Here is a 27,720-nt window from a genome sequence, read left to right as displayed (position 1 = left end):
GAGGAGAAGAGGGAGACCAAATTGGAGGTGGAAAGATGGAGGGAAAAAGATTTTGTGTGATCGGGGCCTGAACATGCAGGAGGGTGAAAGGAGGGCAAGGAATAGAGTGAATTGGAGCGATGTGGTATACAGGGGTTGACGTGCTGTCAGTGGATTGAATCAAGGCATGTGAAGCGTCCGGGGTAAACCATGGAAAGCTGTGTAGGTATGTATATTTGTGTGTGTGGACGTGTGTATGTACATGTGTATGGGGGGGGTTGGGCCATTTCTTTCGTCTGTTTCCTTGCGCTACCTCGCAATACGCGGGAGACAGCGACAAAGTATAAAAAAAAAAAAAAAAAAAAAAAAAAAAAAATATATATATATATATATATATATATATATATATATATATATATATATATATATATATATATATATATATATATATATTCCCAGACTTCGCCTGCATTTCGTAACCCCGTGAACTATCGACGAGGGAATATCACCGTCAAAGAAGAGAAAACCGAGTAACTTACAGCCCCAAAGGAGCCTACTTTACCCTCCTCCGGCGTGCCACGCACCCTTCAAGCTGTAGGAACCCCAGAAAAGGGGTCCTAAGATTGCACCACATACCCACTAACACACTGAGTGTGTGTGTGTGTGTGTGTGTGTGTGTGTGTGTGTGTGCGGAGGGGAAGGTGTTGTGGTAATACTTGGTGACGAATGTTTGGAGTTATGTCTGGAGCGACCGAGAGGAGGGGGAAGTGATGATGGCTGGGTGCTGTTGGCTGAGTGGCGTGGATGATGATGGAGTGAGGCGAGCGTTGTGTGAGGGAGAGCGAGTGAGGCAGTGGAGGAGAGAGAGAGAGAGAGAGAGAGAGAGAGAGAGAGAGAGAGAGAGAGAGAGAGAGAGAGAGAGAGAGAGAGAGAGAGAGAGAGACCGCTGGGGTGTGGCCGGGTAGGGCAGGAGATAGTGTGAGGAAGGAAGCCCTGGTTGTTGGGACGGAAGGCCCCCGAGAGCAAGCAAAGGACTGGGAGACAGGATGGGAAGGAGAGGGAAAAGAGAAAGGAAGAGAAAGATCGGGAGACTTTGAGGGTCGATGAGGGAGGGAGGGAGTTAAGGTACAACTAGGTAACCATAATCGCAGCACACGCGTCTCTGAAACTCCCATTAATAAAAGGGAAAAAAAAAAGATAGGGGATGTGGTGCAGGTGGCGGGGGAGACTGAAACGACTGGTGTGCCAGAAGGGAGCTAGAGAGACCCTTGAGGACCTGAGTCGAGAGACATACATGTACCACCTGGCATTACGACCCTTGAGCACGACGGTACGACCCTTGTGCACGACGGTGCGACCCTTGTGCACGACGGTACGACCCTTGTGCACGACGGTATATATATATATATATATATATATATATAGATATATATATCTTTTCTTTCTTTCATACTATTCGCCATTTCCCGCATTAGCGAGGTAGCGTTAAGAACAGAGGACTGGGCCTTTGAGGGAATATCCTCATCTGTCCCCCTTCTCTGTTCCTTCTTTGGGAAAAAAAAAAAAAAACAAGAGGGGAGGATTTCCAGCCCCCAGCTCCCAAATATATATATTTATATATATATATATATATATATATATATATATATATATATATATATATATATATATATATATATATATGAAAGAGAGAGAGAGAGAGAGAGAGAGAGAGAGAGAGAGAGAGAGAGAGAGAGAGAGAGAGAGAGAGAGAGAGAGAGAGAGAGGTCATCCTCGTGGAGTCGGTTCGTGTGTGTGGGTGGGGAGTGGAGGAAGGAAGGCGTGTCATGCTGGTGGTGGTGTTGTGGACGGTGCCGCCTGGGGAAGAGAGGAGGGGAGGAGGAGGACGGTGCAGGGAGGTCGACACTCCAGGATAAACGGACCTAATTAACCCAAGAGATCGATGAGTGTGTTAATTACTGCCCCAGTTATTATTCGGGAAATCCTTCACATCGTGCTCAACAGTACCCCCCCGGAGGACGACCAGTCATTCCCCCTCCTGGAGAGGACGACATGACTACAGGAACAGCAGCTTCCCTCAGCCGGTCAAGTGATACTCTAAACTAAACTAATAACAGACACACGCAATCAAGAACTTGAGGACGGAAACTTGAACACTCAAGTCATCATTTCCCAACTTGAGGTGAAACTTTCAACTTGAGTAAGAGAGAAGAAAGACAAAGGTAAGATATAGGTGCAAATAAAAAGGGAAGGGAAGACAAAAAAAAAAGGGGGAAGGTAAGACAAAAAAAAGGGGAAGGAAAGACAAAAAAGGGGGATAGGAAGACAAAAAAAAGGGAAGGGAAGACAAAGAAGGGAAGGGAAGACAAAGAAGGGAAGGGAAGACAAAAGAAAAGGGAAAGGAAGACGAAAAAAAGGGAAGGGAAGACAAAAGAAAAGGGAAAGGAAGACGAAAAAAAGGGAAGGGAAGACAAAAAAGAGGGGAAGGGAAGACAAAAGAAAGGGAAAGGAAGACGAAAAAAAAGGGAAGGGAAGACAAAAAAGGGAGGGAAGGGAAGACAAGAAAAAGGGGGAAGGGAAGAGAAAAAAGGGGAAAGGGAAGACAAAAAAGGAAAGGTTAAGGGAAAGACACAGGTAAAGTATACATGGGACAGCATCCTACTGACCACATCTGACCAACACAACAACATTACGTATGAATCTTTCCCACAATCCTTTTACCAGACGATAATTACCAGCTTGATGAAACCAAGGGGTTTTTACACACCTCCTTACCCCGTACAACTTAATTACTCGACATTTATATAACGACGCCTCCACAGAACCTGACAGCATAACCCAGGCGATATGCCTGATGCCACGGGCGATACATAATTCCTGGGGTGAGTCAAGAGAACTTGTGTTGGATGAGGAAACCGAGATCGAAGCTCCCTTCTCTGTGACGTATACAGTTCATAGGAGAAACGGTTGGGTTACAGCATTACAGGCGATCTAAGTTTTGTTTATTCTATTTCTATCTCTCCGTCTGTTTCTACGACTCTCCTTAGCATCTCTTAAGACCTGACACACACAGACAAACACACACACACACACACACACACACACACACACACACACACACACACTTCATTCCCGCCACCATCACCAGCCAACTGTGATCCCTCGTCCCCAGTTGCAGTTCGGTACAGCACCACCAAGATTATAGCAGATGGTACATTACTGATAATTCAGTAGACTGTACACTACCACACCCCTCCGATTCACATTTGGCTGTACGCAATTTATTCCATTTTCTTTTTCCAGTAGTAGTATAACCATCATGATGAGGCACACACACATATATGTATAATGATTTTATTTTTAACACACCTGGGACGAATCACAATGAGAAAGCCCTGGTGTTACCCAGGACCTTTCTAAAGGCTCCTGCAGCCCAAGGCGGCGTTACGTCCAGCAACAGGGAAGTGTAGTCTCCTTTGGAGAAAGAAGGTCTTTGACGAGAGACTACTGCAAATGATATAGCCTCGCAAAAGGTGGCTTTTCACTCGCTGTTTATCCTCAGGCAGCCGGAATCTAGTACCATATATATATATATATATATATATATATATATATATATATATATATATATATATATATATATATATATATATATATATATTCCTATGAGTCCACGGGGAAAATGAAACACGATAAGTTCCCAAGTGCACTTTCGTGTAATAATCACATCATCAGGGGAGACACAAGAGAGAATTATGACGGTCAGTTGATATGTGAATAAAATTCTCAGCCGTATTCCCCGTCACAACCGTCCAAATTCACGTGCTTCCTCTTTCCATAATCATCCCCTCCATTGTTATATACATAGCGGCACTTTACGTAGGGCACTTCACCACTCAGCCAGGGATGAATAATAGAACAACCACTGTCATGCCGACTCATGTGTAGCGAGGTCCCCTCCATATCAATCACCTGAGCCACCAACACACACACACACACACACACACACACACACACACACACACACACACACACACACACACACACACACACACACACACACACACACACACACACACACACACTATATATATATATATATATATATATATATATATATATATATATATATATATATATATATATATATATATTCTTTCATAATTGCTCGCTGTTTGGATGGATACTAACGGTGGAGTTTCCTGTCTTAACATACAAACAAAAAGAAAGATAACAACATCCTGGGAGAAAATAAATAAATAAAATTGAATATGTACAAGTAAAATAATCAAGTTATTAAACAATCAACTAAATGTATGACACATTCCAAAACAAATAACAACAAAACGAATAGTTTCAATAAAAAAGAATAGTGAAGTTATAGATAACTGAATAAATAAATAAAATAATCACCAAAAGCAAGAAATAAACAAATAGACAAAAGGAACAGCCTAATAAACACATAAATAATGAGATAAATGAAAATAATGACGACGTGTACGTCAACATTACGATGATGTACGATAGCCAACGGTGGACAAGAGACTGCAGAGCGCGCCATCTCCGGTGGGCGTTTACGTCGATGAATCAATGTTCAGCCAACATTAAGTCGAATTTATCATCCATGTCCATGGCATTACCTTAACTTGTTGGTCGTAATTATACCAGCAAGACAGGAGGAGAGAGAGGGGGGGGTGTCACACTGCAACACTCTGGCTATACTGCAGCACATACTGCAACATTTAGGCAATACTACAAGACCCAGGTTATACTGCAACACTCAGGATATCCTGCAACACTCAGGATATCGTGGAACACTCACGTTATACTGCAACACCCAGTCATACTGCAACACTTGTGTTACACTGCAGCATACGTTGTACTGCAACACACACGTCATACTGCAACACACATTATACTGCAGCATTCACGTAATATAATGTTATCATACCGCAACACGTGACGCGACACACATTATGATGCAAAACTTTACGCAACGCCACTTTATACAGTAACACGATGCAACACAAAGGGACACCAATGTATCAACACAACACGTGATGCAAACATGCAAAACGGTACTCGCGTCACGAGGTAACACAATGAAACACTTACGAGGACGCAATACTACGCGAGTGTCAGGTTAGGATGTAACAACGTAAAAACCAGAACGAGACACAATAAACACAATACAACACTCACTTGGAAAACAAACCATCAACTCCCCGTCAGGATGCAATACAAGAGATCATTCCCATGCAACACTGCAAATCAAAATGTGGTAATGTCATTATGATGGAACATGAAGCAAAACTAGAAATGATCCAACGCTGACAGCATGACGCAATACAAGACAACACAAGACAATACTCGTCATAATCCAGGATACAATATCGTCACGATCGAAGACACTGAAACACACCCAACGCTAAAGGCTCAACACTGGTCATGATATCCACCAGACTGTGCAACACATGAGGCAGAACGCAACACAGTGTTGGTAAATGACCTCAAACTACCCTCCGCTAACGTGTGATGACCTTACAGTGGTAATTAAGTGAGTGTCGGCGGAACCATTACCCTCCTCTGTCAAACACCAGGACGCGCTTGATGGAGAAGCAAGAAAAAAAAAATAAGCGAAAAAATACATGGAGAGAGAGAGAGAGAGAGAGAGAGAGAGAGAGAGAGAGAGAGAGAGAGAGAGAGAGAGAGAGAGAGAGCTTTTAATATTTTTTGCTCTTGAAAATTTTAAGATGCTTTTTTTCTTCTCTCGTGAGATCTTCAAGAAATGGCACTGGCTTCGAGAAAGCAGAAACCAGCCAACAACACACACACACACACACACACACACACACACACACACACCGTGACAGTAATGATAAATAACTAGATCGGAAAATCTGCTGTGTGTGTGTGTGTGTGTGTGTGCTGAGTCAAGCGTACATATCTCTCCTGGGATCCCACCTCACGGTGTCCCTCGTCGTTGCCTCTGAGCCATACCTTCATCAGAGACACGTGTCAAGAGACACTGTGCAGCAACACAATCAGATTTTCCGATCTAGTCATTTATCATTACTGTCACGGGGAACTTCCACTCTCTGCCCTCACCAAAGACACTCCGCACGCACGGCTGGGGAAGAGAGGAAATAATAATAATACGAAGAAAGGAGAGAGAAAATTGGAGGGGAAAATATTATTATAAGAGGTCGAGACGTTATATCGTATGGTTCTCTTCAAGTCGAGAGACACAAGAGAGAACACTAGGCTTATATACACGCGCCGCGTTCGTCACCCGGCCAGCCTCGTGAGCCTTCCGCTGTCGTTCTCCCATTGGCTGTACGTGTCCGCTGGCCACACCCCTCTCTTCTTCGCTGTCCACTTACATACTCCCGTATTCCCGGACACCTCTGCCCTACTGACGAAGCCTGGTGTGATATCTGTAGAATTTTGCCCCCCCCCTACCACTCGTATGTGCGCTGCTTCTACAGCTTTCCTTGTTCTCCACTGTATCCCAAGCCACAATACCAGGTCTTTGTTCCGCCTGGGTAGATGCCCCTTCTCATCCACATGCACCGAGAGAGCAATCGACATTCTTGTGCTCCGGAACTTTTGTTTATGACACACACACAAACACACACAGTTTCACCGAAATTGGCTGTTCGGCATCTACAAGCCATAATGGATACTGAGCATATACATATGCATATACAGGTGTTACTACACTCAGCCTGCACGAGATCACACAGAGAGTGAAAAGGCATCTTTGGCGAGGCTATACCACAACTAGTTGAGGAAACAAGAGTACAGTCTCATCTAAGAACTTCTCACTTGTCAAGAAGATAACCATCTGTCCCTGTTACTGAGGGCAGCGCAGCCTAGGGGTGCAGAAGCCCCTGGAAAAGAGGTCCTACAACAGCAACAGAAACCTTTCGTTCCATTCTACTCAATTCCATGCAAGCTTGCTTCACATATACGTGGCACTGACTCAGTTCTTTTCACTGGCAGCTGCTGTTGGCGAAGGATGTGGAGGATGGAGAGCCTTCTTACTGTTCTATCTTTACCTCAACCTCTTGGGACAGAAATTGACAGAGTCAAGTTCAAAAACAAACATGGGCGTATGGGCCCTTTGTTCTCCGTCTTTCCCACACACCATTACGGCTTCAACATCTCCCTATACGTCACAAAGTCTTCACTATCTCTATGTGCGTCATAAAGTCTTCGACGTCTCTCCACACATCATCAGGGCTTCAACATCTCTCCACACATCAGCAAAGCTTCAACATCTCTCCGCACACCACTAAGGCTTCAACATCTCTTTACGCATCATCAAGGCTTCAACATCTCTCCATACACCACCAAGGCTTCAACATCTCTTTATGCATCATCAAGGCTTCAACATCTCTCCACTCATCACCAGGGCTTCAACATCTCTCCACACACCACCAAGGCTTCAGCATCCCTCCTCCACACGTCCCTCCAGTCCTGCGGGTCTTCCATTATTCAGGCAACTGATTGCCAATTTAATTTCGTCAATATACCTTTCTTGGCAAGCTTCTCTCACGTATATTATACTGCCAGAGTCTGAAGCTTTGGTGGTCCACTGACTGCGCGTCTGTGGCACTTCAGAGGCGCGGTGTCTGTCTGGAGATCGTGCTTGTGTCTTAATGTAAGTCTGGGGTGTATGAAAGAGCGTGTTCTTCAATACGTTTATTTCTATGTAGTGAATGCATGTCTGTGGTTGTCTGTGCGTGTCTTACTGTTCATGGGAGTGTGTAAGTGGAATCCAAAGACCCTCGAAATCCATCTCAATTTTTCTCTTCTGACTTTGGGGTCAAATGAAGACACCTAACCACATATATGCCTCCACCACATATATATATATATATATATATATATATATATATATATATATATATATATATATATATATATATATATATATATATATATATGAGTCATCTCCAGTATAGGACGGCTAACCACAGGTCACCTTGCTATATGCATTTGTTTCCTTAACCCCTCCAGCACACAGGTGCGACCAACTGATAAACCAACCCTAGTCATCCAGCCATGGCTTTTGACCTAACCCCGATAGGGTCAGGTCAAAGGGTGTTGTCCACTGTGATTCATAGCACTAGCACCTTCCTACGTCCTCTCTCTCTCTCTCTCTCTCTCTCTCTCTCTCTCTCTCTCTCGTCTAACTTATCGTCGACTTGTTTCTATGCCGTGGGAAACAATTCATTTCCCACCATATCGCTATTCCCGTCGTATGGCAATAGCTGGGCTGATCATGTGTTTACGGTAGTGTGTGCGGGCCGGCAAGATGAGCCTCCCTGTGGACACTGCCCGAGCGTCAACAACACTCAAATTCACTTTGTTGACGTGAACACTGAGGGCCGTCTGGCTCGCCCGGGGAAGGAGAACTGTGGACCGTCTGGTCCAACACAGCCGGCGGTACAGGATAGTGACAAGCCTGAGTCGAGGATTACTGACTACCACCCAATAACGTCCATCCACACGGAACACACATCCCTACGCCACCCACCCAACCCACCCCAGAGGCGCGTACTTCCAGTGAGGGTTCTCCCCAATCACTCATGTCTCGTCCACTGCAATAAAGGTACCGTCTCTCGCGAGAGAATTTTTTTTCCCTCTCTCTAATCATCAACCATCCCCAGGGCTCATTTCGAAAGCAATCGACATCAGCAGGTCTTCACGATCATCTCCCCCCTCCCAAGCAGGTCTTCACGATCATCTCCCCCTCCCAAGCAGGTCTTCACGATCATCTCCCCCTCCCAAGCAGGTCTTCACGATCATCTCCCCCTCCCAAGCAGGTCTTCACGATCATCTCCCACTCCCAAGCAGGTCTTCACGATCATCTCCCACTCCCAAGCAGGTCTTCACGATCATCTCCCCCTCCCAAGCAGGTCTTCACGATCATCTCCCCCTCCCCCCATACCACTCAGTCTCCACGAGTCTCCCTCCCACCTCCCCTCGACGTCGACCACACTAGCCTTCGCATCTAGCGGTAAAACAAGCTTTTATTGGCACCTCTGACAATGTCCTCCCATCTCTCGTCTCGAGACACAATTACTTCAATTCACACCACCAAACCCTTGTTCAACACCACCCCCATCTTCTCCTATCCAGACCTGCTCACCAAATGTTACTATCCCAAACTCTTCCCCTCCTGAACACCACGTCACTCCTCCCCAACGATCACCATCTATCCTTTAGGCCACCTCCCTATCCTCACCCTTCTCCCGCCCCACGTCAACAGTAAACAAACCCCCCCTTCCCCACCATACTGTGTCCTAGGACACTAAAGGCGCGGCCCTCCCTCGCGCGGCTGCAGACCTAGCTGTAACCAACGGCCGGTAATTTGCATACGCGTGGGAACAATCAAGATGGTAGAGAATAATCTACCAGAGGCCAGACAGGTGTTAGTTAAGTCTCTCTCTCTCTCTCTCTCTCTCTCTCTCTCTCTCTCTCCTCCCAGAGCAAGACTTGTGTAGACACAGTCAGCAACTGGGGCTAAAGCTCGCTTCGGTGTCTGTCTACATCGGCTGGGCACAGTAGCGTTCGGGTCATTCTACTGGTGACAAATAAAACAGTAACGGTACGCCAAACAGACCGTTGTCAGACGCTAACAGACAGTATCAATACGCTAACAGACCGGTGCTATACGCTAATAGACAGTATCGATACGCTAACAGACCGGTGCTATACGCTAACAGACAGTACCAATACGCTAACAGACCGGTGCTATACGCTAACAGACAGTATCAATACGCTAATAGACCGGTGCTATACGCTAACAGACCAGGGCTCTACGCTGACACACCGTACCTGTAAATCTAACACACCTTAATGTCGCGCCACCGTAGCTATACCATGAGAGTCCATAGCTATACGGTGACAAACCTTATGATGATAGATCGTAGGTCTACGTTGTAGTAATTCCTTGCTATACTTTAACAGACCATAGTTATGTAAATTAGCAGACGATAGAAATGCATTAACGAACCCTTGCTATACTCTGAAACCCGCAATCAAAACGTCCAACGTGTTATGTCCAACATTAACCACGCCGTTAGCAAATATGGAATCAAATCCCCCCCCTCCACTCTCTAGCAAGGACCTGATGCGTACCTATTCGTGAAGAAACGAACACTACATTATGGGCCAACGTCAGTAGAATCACCCGAAGGAGGCCAATCTACTCGCGTTTACGGGTCTTCCTTAACCTGGCCCGGGGGAGTGTTGGTGTTGGAGGAGGCACGGAGGGGAAGGAGGTGGCGATTCCCCAGCGGATGCAAGACTTGGGACTTAAGGCTTAACCTGAGTGTGTAGGCAGACTCCAACGCGAAACTTGGACGCAAAGTTTAGTAACCTAAGTATAGACGTGAGGCCCAACTTCGCTAAGCCCTCAGCACGATGGTACGAGCCCCTGAGCACGACGGTACGATCCTTGCGTACCATCTGGAAAGATGGTACAGTCCTTCGGTACGACGGGTAAGAGACTTGGGCAGCAACGGTATACGGCCCTGAGGCACGACGGTACGACCACGGGTTATGATGGCACGGCACTTTACCTGACCCCCTCAGAGGTTAGGTCAAAGGTCACGACATCATATCTAAGGAGTGCACGGCCGCGCTCAGAGTTATGACAACTAATTTACAAAGGTACTAAGTCGAGAGAGAGATTAGGCTGGCTACGTTCCAGGTACTCTGGCTCCCGTAGTATTGTCTGGATGTAAAACCAGATTAAATTCTCTTTGATATATATATATATATATATATATATATATATATATATATATATAACAACTCTTTCAGCACTGTCCCTTTTATACTATATTGCATCATCATTCATCCCGTTTTCTACAATGACTTTCATTAAAGTCGTGACTCCTCCTACCGGCCATCAGATGAACAGTTACCCCATCAAGAACAGCCACGTCGGTAACCAGTTACCGCAGATAAAACAACACGTCACCACTGAGGAGCAACAGGCCGAGTGCACACATTTCTGATAACGAACATGGAGACTGAGGAGGAGCGAGATCGAAAACGTGGTACTGACTCGGGGAAAATTCTCTGATTAAAATACCGAAGCTAGAACTGCTCGTGAGATTAATCTTCGAATGTTCTGCATCAGAGTGTATGAAGAATATTATCAATGGTGATTAACGCAATGATAAAAAAAACGTGCCTGTAACTTACAAAGGTGCTCATAGTGACCATATACGCTGAGTGGATACAAGTATTTGTGGTGAACGAGCCGGGTGTTCTGCGAGCGGCGGCGCTCGAAAGAAGTTGTTTGTCCTCGGCCAATCAGAGGATCAGAATCAATATTTACTCGTGTGTGTGATGTGTTAATCCGCGGGCGTGTCCCCGCCTTGCCTCGCCACCCTGGCGCCCACCAGCACCAGGAGCGGGCCTGATGCTGCCGCTAGCCTAGCCCTCTGGGACTCGGACGCCTCACCGCCAAATGCCAGATCGACCCACAGATGCATCACACATCAGCAAAGATGTTGTCTATGGTAGTTTCGTGTCAATACGACACCGCACGGTATGTACAGAGTACGACTACGGTAATCAACATCCTAAACTTAATTTCATTATATATATATATATATATATATATATATATATATATATATATATATATATATATATATATATATATATATATGTATATATATATATATATATATATATATATATATATATATATATATATATATATATATATATATATATATATATATATATATATGTATATATATATATATATATATATATATATATATATATATATATATATATATATATATATATATATATATATATATATATAATCATTATTATCAATCCAAAGAAAATCTTCATGGCAGAGGCCAACTATGAAAATCGTCATGTAATGCACTGTAACAACACACTGTAATACGACATGAAATCGTTCGTACATCAAATCACACTAACCAACCGTACGATTGTGCTCAGCTGAGGCGATGCGAAAAAAAAAAAACAGAACTATCCACAGATTTTACACAATCTCAGATGTCATACACTGCTGACCTCCTGCTGTCCCAAGCAGATCAAGAACATCACAGTCCACATCACCAGAAGCAGAACCCGGATAGGGAGATGTATATAACCCAGAAGGCCTAAGGGTCACTCTAGATCCAACTGAGGACTGTGCGACACCTCTACAAACTAGTGGCTGGTCCTACTTTTCCTCCCTAAGCTCTGTTTCCAACCACGGCATCATATTCTGACGTTGACCTGGATGACCTGATCCAGGTCAACCTCCCTCATCAAAGACCGTGATGTTTTAGACATACAAGTGTCGAAGATTACTGTCTTCTCTCTTCTCTACAATCTTTATACTTCGCCGTTTTCCGTATCGGCGAGGCAAGCGCCAGGAACAGACGAAGAAAGGCCTCATTCGCTCACGTCACGTTACATTCGCGGTCGCGCGTCACGCAACGGAGAAACGCGAACCTCTAGCCACATCCGGGCCCTACAGACCTCTCCGTGCTTTCACCCCGGCTGCTCCATACACAGCCCTGATCAGTCAAGGGCACCCTGTCCATCAACTGCAGGAAATCCACCACTTACGCGTGCCGAGGAGAGACTGAGAGAGACAGACAGACAGACAGACAGACCAGGGGAAGGAGCGCGACAGCCATAGCCCCGAAGACAATAAAGGATCGGTACATTTAGCCCTGAATTATTGGAATCCCTGCGTGATGAATGAATCCCAGCGACTGCGGGATCTGATCCCGTTCACCAGGCAGCGTTACCGATGTTATGATCTCTCGGATGACTACTGTCACTGGCGATACATAAGCTCAGGCGAGTAACGACAGCTCCCACTATCAGATATCCATGTTCGAAGCCATAAAGCTTTGGTCACTGACGCCGAAATTCTCTGACATAAGCTCAGCAATTACATTAAAATAGACAATGAAATGATAAAAAGAAAAGATAGAGGTTCTTAGAATTTCTGTCAGTGGCGCTCATCCAGCAGTGGTGTTGGTTCATATATATGAATTGATTTTGTCTCTATTTTTCCGGGGAAGGTTAGCCCTAAGCCCGAGCCGGTGCTGTTGGCTGGACAACGTTGCCACACAAAAGGAATCGCCATGGAAACACCCTTGGCGGCCACGGGGTAACGTACATTACGGTGAACTGTGGCAACACTGTAAGATTAAGACCTGTAAGACCCCCAAAAAAATATATATATGTATATGTATATACCAAAGGTTAATTGCATTCTAACTGAAAGTACTTGGGACAAATATCTCACATAATACTGTAACACAAAGAGATTAGACAAATAAAGAACCATTTAATCATGACGCCTCGGATCACTCAAGCTCATTATTAAGAAATGAGAAAATGTCTTTTCTTTTTCTAACGTCAAGCTGCCTCCTCCTCCTCCAACTAGGTCAGCCTCCATCTATATAAGACAATGAAGTTTCGACATCTAATGCAGTATTAGTAGATTCGAGCCCTCCGGGCCCTCGTCTGCTACTTGATAAGACAATGAAGTTTCGACATCTAATGCAGTATTAGCAGATTCGGTCCCTCCGGAGCCCCGTCTGCTACTTTATAAGACAATGGAGTTTCGACATTTAATGCAGTATTAGCAGATTCGGGCCCTCCGGACCTTCGTCTGCTACTTCCTGCTTGTTATATTACAAATGAAATAAAGTACAATATTTTCCCTGGAAGACATATCACTCAAGCAATTTCTACCCTGTCAAGGAAACGAATTAATCTTGGACGACTCTGTATCGTGGGTCTGGCCACTTCACTGGCGCGTCTACGCACACCGGAACGCTATCTATGGTCTGGATTTTATTTCTCAAATATATTAAAATACAACACAGAAAAAATATATCGACAAATATATTTTGAGTTTGTCGACATACCACAAAAAAAACATATCTTTTGTAAATATGTCCGTAAAACTTGTGTATAAGGACTGAGGTAGTTCAATGACCAGTCAGCAGTCAATGACCACTTAAGACCAACAATAACACATGAACATCGTCATGAGTTATAGGGTTATCAAGTGGTTTATAAGTCCATAATTTGTCTGTATATGTGCCAGTATCACCGGAAAGTTTTTTTTGTTTGTTTTTTTCACTCCATCCTCATCCTGAGGTCTGCATTGTTTTCGGTCGCTGGATTTTAGGCCGATCACGGTCCCACTAGCCAGCCTTAATGTATATTTCACCTCCCTACCTAACTTCACGAAACACTGGGAAACAATTATACATTCGGGTTTTTTCTTTTTCTTTTTCGAAGCACCTTTGAATGGGTATGTGAAAAAAAAAATATGGTCGTTAATATGTATTCATGATTTTTAACACAGTTAAAAATCACAATTCCCCAAATGTCGTACAAAATGTGAGAAAAAAATAATCATGTATTGCCGTAATTTTTCTTAAAGATTTGAAGTTATCGGTAACTTGTTCCGGCTGAACATTCTACTGGAATCACTGACGATGGGTATGCATTACTGAACATTTGCCCCCGAAACTAACTTTGGACCATCGCCAGTAAACTGAAAAGCTTTAAGAGTTAAAACAGCGTTGAGCAGTTTTCTAGGCAGCTGTAGGCTTCTAAGACGAGTTAATTAGCTTAAGATCATACATCTAAAATTACATTACTTTTATCACACGTTTGAAAACCCAGCGTAAAGGGTGTTCCATTTAGAGGCCATATGAAGCAGAAATAGTGTATTGTCGGAAAACTGTCTTGAACATTTGAAGGTGTTCAAAACAATTCGATTGATGGTTAAAACTAAGACACTGACGTGGCAGTCGCTAAGGCCTGAAGGCAAAATTGACCAACCAGGCAACCACCATCCCATCTTTGACCCCATGAGCACAAGCGCACGATCCCTCAACACGGTCAGGTCAAAGCACAGAGGCCACATAATACCAGAGGGGTCGTTTGGTCGCGCACAGGGGTCGGATCGTCGCCCTCATGGGCCTTGTCATGTCGTGTGCTCCAGGGTTGTGCCCTGTCGCTCACTGGCTATTACTCTCGTGCTCAAGGATCAAACCGTCGTGCTCAAGGATCATACCGTCGTGCTCAAGGATTATACCGTCGTGCTCAAGGATTATACTCTCGTGCTCAAGGATCATGTTGTCGTGCTCAAGGTCCGTACCGTCGTGCTCAAGGTTTATACTCTCGTGCTCAAGGTCTGTACCGTCGTGCTCAAAGGATTAGCTCTCGTCCTCAAGGGTCATCAGAGAGATACCGAAATGAAGAGACATTACGGGATGAGGAACTGGATAGGGAGAGAGAGGACAGAGGAATCGACCACATCACAAAAGAACGCAAATAGACTGACTATCCCACAAGCCTCGTCTCCCCCTTCCCGTCCCCTTTCCCTCCCATCACCACATAGCAACAAATTACCATATCAAGAGCATATGTGAAGTCCTCCCATCATAGGCCTAGGCCTGAGTATTTCACCTAATGAGGTATTTATTCAAAGGGCGAACGAGCACCTGTCTTAATTACAGTGAAACAGCGAACAATCGTTTGGTCGGCCAGGCCCAATATTTACACTGGCCTGAGTGAAGGACCGGCTCTGATGAGGAACACGTAATCTGTTGACATAGGGTCACTACGACGCACGCAACCCACTGAAGCAAACTTACGACACAACACAAACCAGTAAAGTGAGCAAGTGTCACGCGAAATGTGGTCAACTTGTACCACACTTATATTATCCGACCAAGACTTAATTCGTACTTAAATCCTTACCTAAATTAGATCAAGGTAATATGTCACCTTTTTCGATAAACTGCGGTCTGATGACGTCACTCCACACCTAAGACACATATTGACCGTCAGTTAACACGAACCGCCAGGAGTTACATCTGGATGGGTTCGAATCATAGGCGCGCCATCGGCCCAAACCCAACACAGGTGTCCATACCCTCCTCGGGTGTGTGTGCGTGTGTGTGTATGTGTGTGTGTGTATCACCACACAGGAATAAAGACGGAACAACACGAGTGTAAAACTTTATACCCAAAACACAAATGTAGTGATCACACACACACACACACACACACACACACACATAAACAGACACACAAAAAGACCACATCTCAATAAATAACCAGACATAATATACCAGAAACAAACGTTACTACTTTTCTTCTCGGAAAAAGTTGCACTATAAGGAAATTATGTATACTTTGATTATGAAATAACAGTGCTACCAACCCCATAGACGTCCCATTAAGCAGGCCTACCAACCATCGGCAAGCTAAGGAACCCCATTTTCTTTCCGTTGCTTTTTCGGCTTCCCGGCAAAAGTTACTTTTATAAGCACGGAGGAAAATTACGACGACAGCATTCGCTACGGAAAGGAGTTCACAAACTTTACGATATTTTATTTCCTTTTTTTTTTTTTCACTGTGCGAGTCATGGCGGCGGGCGAAGCACCCAAGGGCTGAGTTTATACAGAACGGTAGTATATCTATGTACCTAAGAATGGCTGCTGAAGGATATGATGTCATGCATCCGACACGCAAAGAAAAGAAAAAAATCAATGGAAAATGATCAACCAGAGACGAGAAAGTGATTTTATGGGTCTAGACTGTACGCAAGGCGTTGGAAATTCAGGAAGGACCAGGACAACACAGACGTGGCTCCAGTTCTTGAGCGTACGAGGAAAACAAGGTACGATCCTTGAGCATGGCGGCCGGGTCTTTGACTTGAACGCTCTTAAACGGACAGACCAAAGGTCTGGTTATCATATCGAGGGGGAGGGGTCCCTCCTGCAGGTGGTCGTGGTCAAGGGTCGTACCCCCAGCCCCAGACACGTGCGTCAATTGACAGTTCCAAAGTGCGTGTAGGTGGGACATTCTCTCCCAACAAGGGGGAGGTGTGACCTCGCTCATATTACTGGCTGCTGTATGACCAAAGTCCAGATCACAGACTCCGATCTCAATGGGCGATGGTGTCACGCTGTCCCACACCACCACTGACTCTCTCTCTGCGTGTGCCACCTGGCGCTTACTCATGGCAATATCCCTGTTGGCTGATGTGCAGTGGGGGGAGAGTGATGGGCGGGGAGGAGCCTTCTGCTCCCCTTCTGCTCCGCTATATTACCTCCACTGCTGGTGGTGGGTGGGGAGGAGCCTCTGATCGTACCATCCTGTCTCCATGTACAGTGGTTAGTGGAGAGGAATCTTTCGCTTTCCTATTCTATCCACATCCATATACATAAGAACTGTAGGATCTCATTACTGTCTTCTGACAGATAACCTCTCCATAAACCATCAGGTCTTCTGTTCGTTATCTGTCCTTCCCGCGTACTGTCCTCCAGCAGATAAACTCAAAGACCATGAGGTCTTCTGGTATTCATGTGGCTTTCCAATGTGCATCTTCTTCTTCGCTGCTACCACACGTTCAACCAACACCACCTTTCTCACCAGTGCCACACTCCCTCATCATCAGTACGACACTCCCTCATCACCAGTACGACACTCCCTCATCACCAGTATCACACTCCCTCATCACCAGTGCCTCACTCCCTCATCACCAGTACGACACTCCCTCATCATCAGTACCACACTCCCTCATCACCAGTATCACACTCCCTCATCACCAGTGCCTCACTCCCTCATCACCAGTACGACACTCCCTCATCACCAGTACCTTCCTCACATCCCCCCCTCACCATCATCATGGTCACCTTCCTCACAACTACCACACCCTTCACACCACCACCATTACTAGCCGTCTCACAGCTACCACACTTCCTGGCGACCACCATTATCACCCTCACTACCACTCCCGCCCTTCGCAATGGCTACATAAAATCTAACTTCTCTGGAGTTGCTGACGCACATCCAAAGTTCATATATTCTGATAGCGAGAGACTCGGGGTGTTAGGAGGGCCAAGATAATGCATTCATCTCCACCACGGTTCCCCACCACCACCACCACCAACTTCTGCCTTCTCTCGCACCCCTGCAATGCGAGTCTTCTCGTAAAAAGAAACGTAAACTTTTCTTCACACAGTAGGCTGTGCGAGGCGCGAAAGTTACTTGATTAGAGAATAAGTTGTTACTGGTGCGCGTGTATGGGCATGACACCTCTGAAGACTTACCCCATGACCCATTTCGCCTTGAACCAAGAGAGATAAAATAAATGATATCAAGAATGAAATAATAAAATGAAATATATTTTTTTCATAAACGATGGAACTTGAGATTTCTACCTCAACTCCTCTTAATACGGGAGTCAAGTAAAACTTGACTGGAATGAAAGAGATAGTGCTAATTTTCACCCTCCCACCCACCCACCCCGTCTTACCACACAGGCCAGGTGCACCACACGAAAAGAACGAAATAAATTCATTCCTCCTCCAACACGACGATGCGATCCGTGAGTAAGACCAAACGATCCTTAAGAACGACGGTACGACCCGTGAGCGCAACGACCCGACGACCACTTAGGGTCGTATCGTCGTGCTCATTCGATTATGAGGAATTAGGTCGTCATCAAACGACATATAGCTTTACAAGAACTAGGTTAATCACTTTACGTAATCATACCCTGACGAAGATAAAATCATGTCTCTTTTTTCACACACTACAGAACACATAAAAGACGTAACACTGTTATCTCACGCACTAATAACGAGAGAATAATAACCATGACGTTATCTCACGAATTAACAACGAGACAGTAATAACCATTACGTTATCTCGCGCACTAATGATACATCACGAGAATAACTCATGTCATTACAAAAATCATGACGTGATACGAGGGTAACTAGGCTTCGTGATCTCCACCTATCGAGTATATGACACACAGGGACACACGTCACGTCCTATATACCACACACTCCATCATGACGGTGACGACGACGCGGCCTCCTTTTCATGCGTGTGTCATACACTCTCATGACAAAAGTGATCCATAAAGCAATAAAAGATGAGAATATACATACATATAATTACTAAATAAAAATAACATGGGAAAAATAAGGTTTTAAAAAGATACAGAAATACGAAACACAATCGTAAAAACTGATAAAAAAGAATGAAAATATATGAACATCTTCCTCTGTCCTAAGGTTAATAATTTTTTTTCATTTCCACATAAGCCAATTACCCGCATATGTTGGCTCCGGCAACGATGGTTATTCCAGGACAGTCGAAGTCTTCCTTGAACTGCACCTTTTTTTCTTTTTCCTAGTGACCATCGTGACACGAGCGAACCATGGCCAAGTCACCAAATCATCGAACGAATGAAAAAAAAAAATATCAAAGAAAAAAAAACTAGTGTAGGAATCAATTAAGGACGCCGGAGGTGTCTGGAGACCTGACCTTTACAGAGATCAATCATACAAAGAGGGAAAGACGAATGGGGAATTCCACAGCTTTAGATCTAGCTCGAGGGGGGGAAAGAAAGGGTTATGGTAGCAACAATACCGGGCTACGCACGAATAATGGATCGGCGTCTGGTGGTTTATGGTCGGTGGCAGATCGCATTGTTAAATCCCCCTTTCGCCTCTTGAATTAAAGTTTCCCTGGGCATCGTGTTCTGTGACGTACAAACTGGAGAAAAGTCATGGTACATATGCTCGACCGGACGCACCAGCTTGCTTCATGCCATATGCAACAACGCGGAAGGTCACTGATTAATGGACTACTTGTCCTCCGCTCGGTTGACGGCCGGCATACTTGACATACATATACGGTTGCGTCCAAATCATTCGACACGCAAAGACCTTAAAGCCCAGGAGAAGCTGTGAGCTAGAGTGTGGCACGAATTCACGATAGTAATATGGTCTGCATCATTATCCACTATGAGCATTATTAACCTGAATGATAACTCATATACATATATATATATATATATATATATATATATATATATATATATATATATATATATATATATATATATATATATATATATATATATATATATTCAGAGAGGCAGGACTCATGGTGCCTTCGAGGCGGCGTGAAACGAAGCAATGTGCACTTTTCATCAGGAGGTGAGCACACACACACACACACACACACACACACACACACACACAATCGTCCTGACCCGCGATCGAAAGCTAATACGACCTATAAAGCAGTGTGGGATATGAGGAGGAAAATCCGCAGGAGGTTCCCTCGCGTGAGATCTTCCCCACCTCACAGATAAGAATGTGGCTTGGCGTCTTCTTGGCCCCGCACGGAGGCGAGGTAATGCGGGGATCAAAAGTGTGACGGAACTCCTCGCCGTCCGTCAGCCAGCAACTCCTTACGGCAATACTCAATTCCAGGATTCGTAGTAATTTTGTTCGCAACTTTGCTGGACGGAATAAAGAAATAATCATACGTTGCGTCCCATTTCCGCTGGATGAGGCATTCTTGGAAGAATTACGAAAGACATTGGAGCATTTCCAGAGCTAGTACACTGGAAGACATTCCTGGAAGTGGGTTTTTTTCTTCTTTTTTTTTTTTTTGCGAGGGAGCTATACTGTAGCGTAGAGTAGCGAGCCAGTAGACAAACTACTTGAAGGAGGGACCAGGGGAGTTCACGGGTCTGGAAAGTGAATTGTGAAGAATCGCGGTGGGAAGGACACGCTGGAATACCTTGAATGAAATGGGTGCGATGAGGATTTTGTGAAGGGATGAGGAGTCTAGTGACGGTACTGAAGAGACGAATGGGATGATGGTTTTGTAAAGTGAGGGAGACTTTGAAAGGTGACGATCATGATGATACAGACGTAAGACATGCAGGTTCTCATGATTACAGGAGAGTAATGAGTATGGTGATGTAATGAGACTTAATAAATGTTGAAGATCGTGACGAACATACACAATAAAATAGATAATACATAACCATTTGGTTGAAAATCTAAAAAAACTGAAATTATAGAGAAAACATTTGATATTCCTGTCTTGAGCGAGAGATACCTTGCTTTGGGAGGTTGTATTGGGGTGGGGAGGATGCTGGGGTGAGGGGTGGCTCTTGTCAGGGAGACATAAATGCAGGGACAAACTCCTGATGACAGTGACCGATTAGACAGCAAAGCTGTGACTATCTCCAAAGAAGCTACCTGAGAGGCGACACGGACCCAGGGAAAGCAAATCGCTGCCATCCAACCTCTTAAGACTTCTTTGAGTGAATAAGCACCGTGTTAGACTAAAGAGAAGGTCAAGTGATGTGTGTGTATCCAGAGTGCCTGAGAGCATTTGACTCTGTACCAGATATGAGCCAGGTTAAGAAGCTGGATCTTCAGACAGGACAAAGGGGGTAGAGTCCCTCGATAGATAGTCAATTACTTTAGTGGAATGGAACGAAGGATGCACGTCAGAGCAGCTCTCTGGACATGGGTTGTGGAGTTACAAGTGGGGTGCCGCTGAGCTCGGTCCTGGGACCACTGCTCTTCTTGATCTTCGTCACTCACTCGCCAGATGGACTGGATTCGTACCTGAGTACGTTTGCGGATGATGCCGAAGTCGTGGGGAGGGGGAAACAAAGAACTACGAGGATTGCATAAACACGCGAAGGAAACACAGCCCACCCTACGTTGCGGCAGTCTACACAGAACAAAAATAATCATATATATCAAATACAAAATAAATAACAGTTATAGGGAGGGGGGGAGGGAGAATAATAGGAATTTACCGGCGTGAATATAATAAATAAATAAAACCCAAAGGACATCAAAGGAATTGCAGGTAAATGTAAATTTCAGAGAAACAACGAAACCAGACCACAGCCCCAACCCCCTAGTGCTGACACAACATTCCAAATTTATGAATCCAGATACATTGTAATTCGAAATTCCTTTTATGACGTGAAATACATTGAAATATGAATTGTCCAACTTTTCTCTTCAATATTTTTTTTAGAGGGAGCGACAGGATATCCAATGTTTACTTAATCAGGTGCTAAATATGTGCCCCTCCTCCTCCTCCCTCCAACTACACTTCCCCCACCATCCTCCCGCCTCTCTAGTAACCACGAGGTTACCTGTCCTTCACCCCGGCTCCACACACCCAACCCCCAACGTCGCCTCCCCTCTCGGGTACAACCTCCAGTCCGCAGTCGCCCCCTCCACTCACCCAGTACAAGCCGCACCAACACCCCCACTCCACCACCCGATCCCGATCACTCCCCCCTCCCGACAGCCGGGCGCGCCGTTTACCGTGCTGAGTGTCAGTTGTTGGAGAGTTTATAAACACATCGTGCATGCAGTGTGAAGCACGCAGTACACTGCCCGACGCGGGCAAAACAAACTCGCCGAATAATACGTGAAGGCACGAACGCACGAACAAGCTTTGGAAAACACACACACACACACACACACACACACACACACACACACACACACACACACACACACACACACACAGAAAAAAAAAACCGTGTTACTAACGCACTGGGATACACGCAGGTGGACACAATACCGCCGGGAGGAAAATACCTGCGATGCGCTTCGTCGTCCGCATAAACGACGCCCTGACGGAAACACACCCGCTCGACGTGAGGACGTTGACGGCTCCAGCATTAGTTAGCGTCAGTGTGTCGAGAACAGCTCTCCCCGTAGGCGGCGACACCTCCTCCTTATGCCTTCAGGAACAAACTCTCTCTCTCTCTCTCTCTCTCTCTCTCTCTCTCTCTCTCTCTCTCTCTCTCTCTCTCTCTCTCTCTCTCTCTCTCTCTCTCTCTCTCGACGCCCCACCCAAAGAGCTGAATCACCGCCAACCACGTCCCCATCAGCTGCGCCAAGATCGTAGTTTATGCACATCAGTTCCGCTCCGAGTCCAGTTCGACTCCGCTGCGTCCCACAAGGCCTCCATCGCAAGGCCTCCAGCCCCACCCAAGGTCTCTCAAGGCCAACAAGCTCTTCAGTGTCAACTCTGGACGATAAGACGAAACCGGGAAGAAACGGGCCACCACGATCCGTAAGTCTTCTAACTCTGATGATATTTGGACTCCCTGAACCTGAACTCGAGAACATCTGGACAATTTTCATTCATTATCATTACTATTACACACACCCACACACACACACACATACACACACACACACACACACGCACACGTTTAAAAACAACTCTCTCTCTCTCCCCGTAACATAAAAATAGCAATCATAAACACAGACAAAAGCATAAATTCATGGACATAAACCCTCACCTAATGGGACATACGAGCAGATCTATAATTCTAAAAGAGTTAAATCCCACCCTCTTGTTACGATATATGAGTAAAAACAAACGAGGTAATAAAATCGTCTCTACGAGTTATTCATATATATATATATATATATATATATATATATATATATATATATATATATATATATATATATATATATATATATATATATATAGGGAGAGCAATTCATAGACGCCTGGAAAAAATGCTGGTATATTTGAAGTTTTGTAAGTGTAGGAAAGTTGTGTTGCTGTTGGTAATGGCCAACACTGTAGGAGGCAGGAGCTGGCCACCTCGCGTCTAAGCAGACCCGTAACGCGCCAGTAGCGAGCGGCCAAGTTCGCTGTTCTCCTCTTATTGTGGTGGCTAGCCAGAGCCAGGCGTCTTGAATCATCATTATTCCAACTCAGGAGAGAGGGAGAGAGAAAAAAAAAATGCTTCCTGATGGGTTAATTATATCGCGTTTCGCCCCAGATGTTTGTACCCAGCTGGGGTAGTCTGTGAAGCGACGCTATCCTAAAGGTCTGACGGAGGCTGCTATCCTGGAGATATACGTAGGGTGATGCTATCCTAGTGTTAGCACTCTTAACAAGGCTGAGAAATACCGTATATATATATATATATATATATATATATATATATATATATATATATATATATATATATATATATATATTCCATCATTGGGAACAGCTCCATAAACATAAGATATATTTGATCCCAGTGAGGTCTTATAAATCTCTGCCCTGCCTTATATTATCTTCACGAAGGAGAAAAGAATAGGGGGGGAAAAAATGGGGCAATAATTCTTTTTTAAACTGGTTGATATAATGGCCCGAACGGAGAGAGGCAGAATGCATTAAGACATCATCAGTGGTGTAGACTACACCCCGGGGAGGCATGATCTACATCTGGCCAGCCACACTCAAACACTTTCCAGATTACAAGTACATCGTTGGCCTCAGTAATTATGCCGTAAGTGTCTCGCCTCGCCCGTCACACTCAGCCACACGGGGCACCAAGGGCGGCTGTGACTCACGCAGGAGTCGCGACGTCTCCGAGAGAAGGAAGGAAAACCTCATGATAGAAATGACGTACGACAAGTTGTGGAGAGGAGGGAGGATGATGTGCGCTTACCTCATGAAATGAGGATCGGTCCATCACGGACTGGAGTGCTTGCCTCATCCATGAGAATCGTTCAGTCAAGGATCGGAAGTCTTCTTCATGAATGAGGATCGGCCAGTCAAGGATTGGAAGCCTCACCTCAATGATGAGGATCGGTCAGTCACAGAACTAGGTCGCCCTTACCTCACAAGTGAGGCCTCCTCCTACATCCAGGGTCCACATCGACCGTCCAACACAGCTGCTGGGATGCCCGACACAAACGAGTCTAAAATTCCAGGAGAAAAAAAAAATAAAATACATAAATGGGTGATCGTCCAGCTGGTCGGGCTTAGGCTACACGATACACCAAACCTCACATTCTTCACTTTCTGTCCCACAGAAAAGTCACAATTCTCGATCAGAGTTCTAAGGCTTGTAAAGAGCAGGCAGGGGCTGAGCGAGGGGGAAGGTGAGCACAGATGTTTGATAAAAAGACATACGAAGGGAAACACACAAGTAACAAGTAAGTGAGGGAGTGAGGAGGGAAGAGGATAGGAAAAGAACAAAGGTGAGGAATATTCACATCATGAAGGTGAGTGTCCTCCAGCATCACAGGGTTTAAGTGTCACTCCAGGTCTGAGGGGCCTCAAGTGTCACTCCGACTATGAGGGCCTCACTATCACCACTACAAGCCACAAGTGTCACTCTGAGTGTGAGAGCCTCACCCTCACCTCCAGCCCCACGTTGAGTGTGTGTGTGTGTGTGTGTGTGTGTGTGTGTGTGGACGGTATATGACGACCCGCTCGACTTCGAGTATCTGGAGGAAGAGGACAAGCTCGCCGGAGGTCCTCCTCCTGACACTGAAATGTCTCGTACAATCTGACTCCTTCTTAGAGAGGAATTAACTGGCCCTCACGGGTCGTAAGACGGATCAATCCGCGATCGACAGGGATTATGGTAATGACAAGGAGAGGCTCATGGTAATCATGGGAGCACGTCAAGATGGTAAAGACGTCACGATGACATTAAAATAATGGCTTGGAGGTCACGACACACTGACATATCACAGAATGTCCGCCACGCACGAGCTTTCGTGACACGAAACATGAAATAATCAGTGGTCACACCGCTGTAGTGGAAAGGGAGGGGGGGAAACAAAAAAAAAAAAAAACAAATATTGAGCACTCTTTTTTAGCATTTCAATCAGAAGGCATTAGAAGAGGATTACTGAGAGGGAAGATAGGCGTCAGCGGCAGGGAAATTAATATGCATGCAAATGGCTCATCCTGATTGACTACCTATCGGCCACACAATTCCAGACCTGATCCCACATCATGTACCGGGGCTGCGATGATAGAGGGAGGGGTCGGGCTGGGTGTTGCGTTTTTCCAACTGTTTATTTCAGGGTTGAAGCGGCGTCAATTTTTACTTTCCCCTCCCCACCTCGCCTGGGGTCAGTTATGGGAGGGTGGAGGGGGTGGGGGGCCTAGCCCCCTCCCACAGGGTGACGCCCATCTCCATCACCAGACTTTGGTCTTACATGGTTCGTGTTGTGAGTTCTGGAGGATCCTTATTTCTCCTCCTTCCCTCCTTCCTCCTCCTTCTTCCCTTCCTTCTTGACGCCTTCCGTCTACCTCCTTCTCCTTCCCCTTCCCTTCCTTCTTGACATCTTCCATCTTCCTCCTCTTCCTCCTCCTCCTTCTTCCCTTCCTTCTTGACATCTACCATCGTTCTCCTCCTCCTCCTTCTTCCCTTCCTTCTTGACATCTGCCATCTATCTCCTCCTCCCTCTTCCTCCTGCACTCCTGGGGGATGCGTTTTACGACGCACTCAACATGTAATCCTCGTACACAGTGAATCTGATAATTACAACCTCATGATCCCGTTCATGGGTCTTCTGCAGCTCCTTTAAAGATAAAGCTCCAATCAGAAGCAGGGAACGTAAGGACTCCTCTGGAATGAGACTTAGTCTCTCGTCGAGACTAGCGCTCTTTTCCATCCAGTGACAATGACACAGGCTCGCCGAAAGCGAGCTTTTCCTCCCGCGGTGTGACCTCATACAGGCGCGAGTCCGGTAACACCTCTTACACGCAGTCTCCGCTGTGTACACACGTCATCACGGTCTACTCAAACCAGTAAAACAGAAAAACGAGAGCAATAATAATAATAATAATAATAATAATAATAATAATAATAATAATAATAATAAAATAATAATAATAATAATAATAATGACAATACTAATACTAATACTAATAATAATAATAATAATAATAATAATAATAATAATAATAATAATAATATCATCGACACTATATATATATATATATATATATATATAACGTACAGAAAACACTGGCTACTTGCCAGGACCTCTACTTTGCTCGTATCATATAAGCCACTGAATCAAGGACTAACAGACCAACATCCCGACGCATACTCAATTAATGGATTAAATCTACATAAATACATTTTCCTCGGCGGCGATTCCTATCCTCGCTGTCAATAACTCTCCACAAAAAAAAAAAAAGACAGTATATGAGACTTCTGAAATATACCTTATTTATACGATCCTGCGAGTTTTTATGATGAAAATATAAATATAAATAAAAAAAACGAAAATAGAGAGAATATGGGACTATGGGATGACATAACAAGCTCGACAACAGTGCTCATATATATATATATATATATATACCATACCATTATGGAGAGACTGACAAGAAATTTATGAACTGACTTACAAGAATGCTTCAAGCCCCTCACTTAATAGACGTGTGTGTGTGTGTGTGTGTGTGTGTGTGTGTGTGTGTGTGTGTCTATCTGTCTGTCTGTCTGTGACTTAGCCTTATTTTCACGTAATCCTTCTTGATAACGACACCGCAGCATAATCCCACCATAATCCCAACACTGCATTAAAATCCCTCCAGCGAGCAATAAGAAATCCACTTCAGCCCGAGGCCCGTCATTCTAAGCAATCACATCACTTCGTGCTAATCCCCACAATCCACCTCCTCCCACCTCCTCTGATGCCAGGATTTTCCTTTCAGTCTTTATTGATGGGTGGAAGGTCGACATGCCTCCTGCATACATAGGCAGCCTCACGCGGCCCATCACCTCACACCACACACGTCCAGAGTCACTCAGGATCATCTCCCGGGCCTGGATGAACGCCCCCCACCTCTCCTCTTACTTTCGTCTGATTCGTCTTCTGTTTATTTTCCGTCACGCAACACCTCCTCCTCCTCCCGCCCATTCATCTCGTTTTCTCTAGACCAACTATGGTTTTTATGACGGAGCTTAGGTGAATGTTTGGCTCCAGTGTGCCAGAGGTAAAGGGAACCTATGGTATTGTAGATCTGTGGGAGTAACCGTAGTATCGTAGATTGTGTGTGTAACCTGTGGTA

General features: G+C 45.0%; 1 protein-coding gene across 2 annotated transcripts in view; it reads right to left on the bottom strand.

The window, feature by feature from the left end:
* Positions 1 to 27,720, bottom strand: part of LOC139747269 (BRO1 domain-containing protein BROX-like) — a 264,456-nt gene that overhangs the window by 112,904 nt on the left and 123,832 nt on the right. The window contains exon 11 of one of the 2 annotated variants that reach the window (XR_011712361.1): positions 24,347 to 24,599. The exons of the other annotated variant lie outside the window; for it this stretch is intronic. The gene's annotated coding sequence lies outside the window, so the exon portion shown is untranslated. The remainder of the gene's footprint in view (positions 1 to 24,346; positions 24,600 to 27,720) is intronic. 2 annotated transcript variants of the gene reach the window in all.

Source organism: Panulirus ornatus, chromosome 68 (genome assembly GCF_036320965.1).
Source record: "Panulirus ornatus isolate Po-2019 chromosome 68, ASM3632096v1, whole genome shotgun sequence".
Classification (NCBI taxonomy): Eukaryota; Metazoa; Arthropoda; class Malacostraca; order Decapoda; family Palinuridae; genus Panulirus; species Panulirus ornatus.
This window is presented reverse-complemented; position numbering and strand designations above follow the sequence as displayed.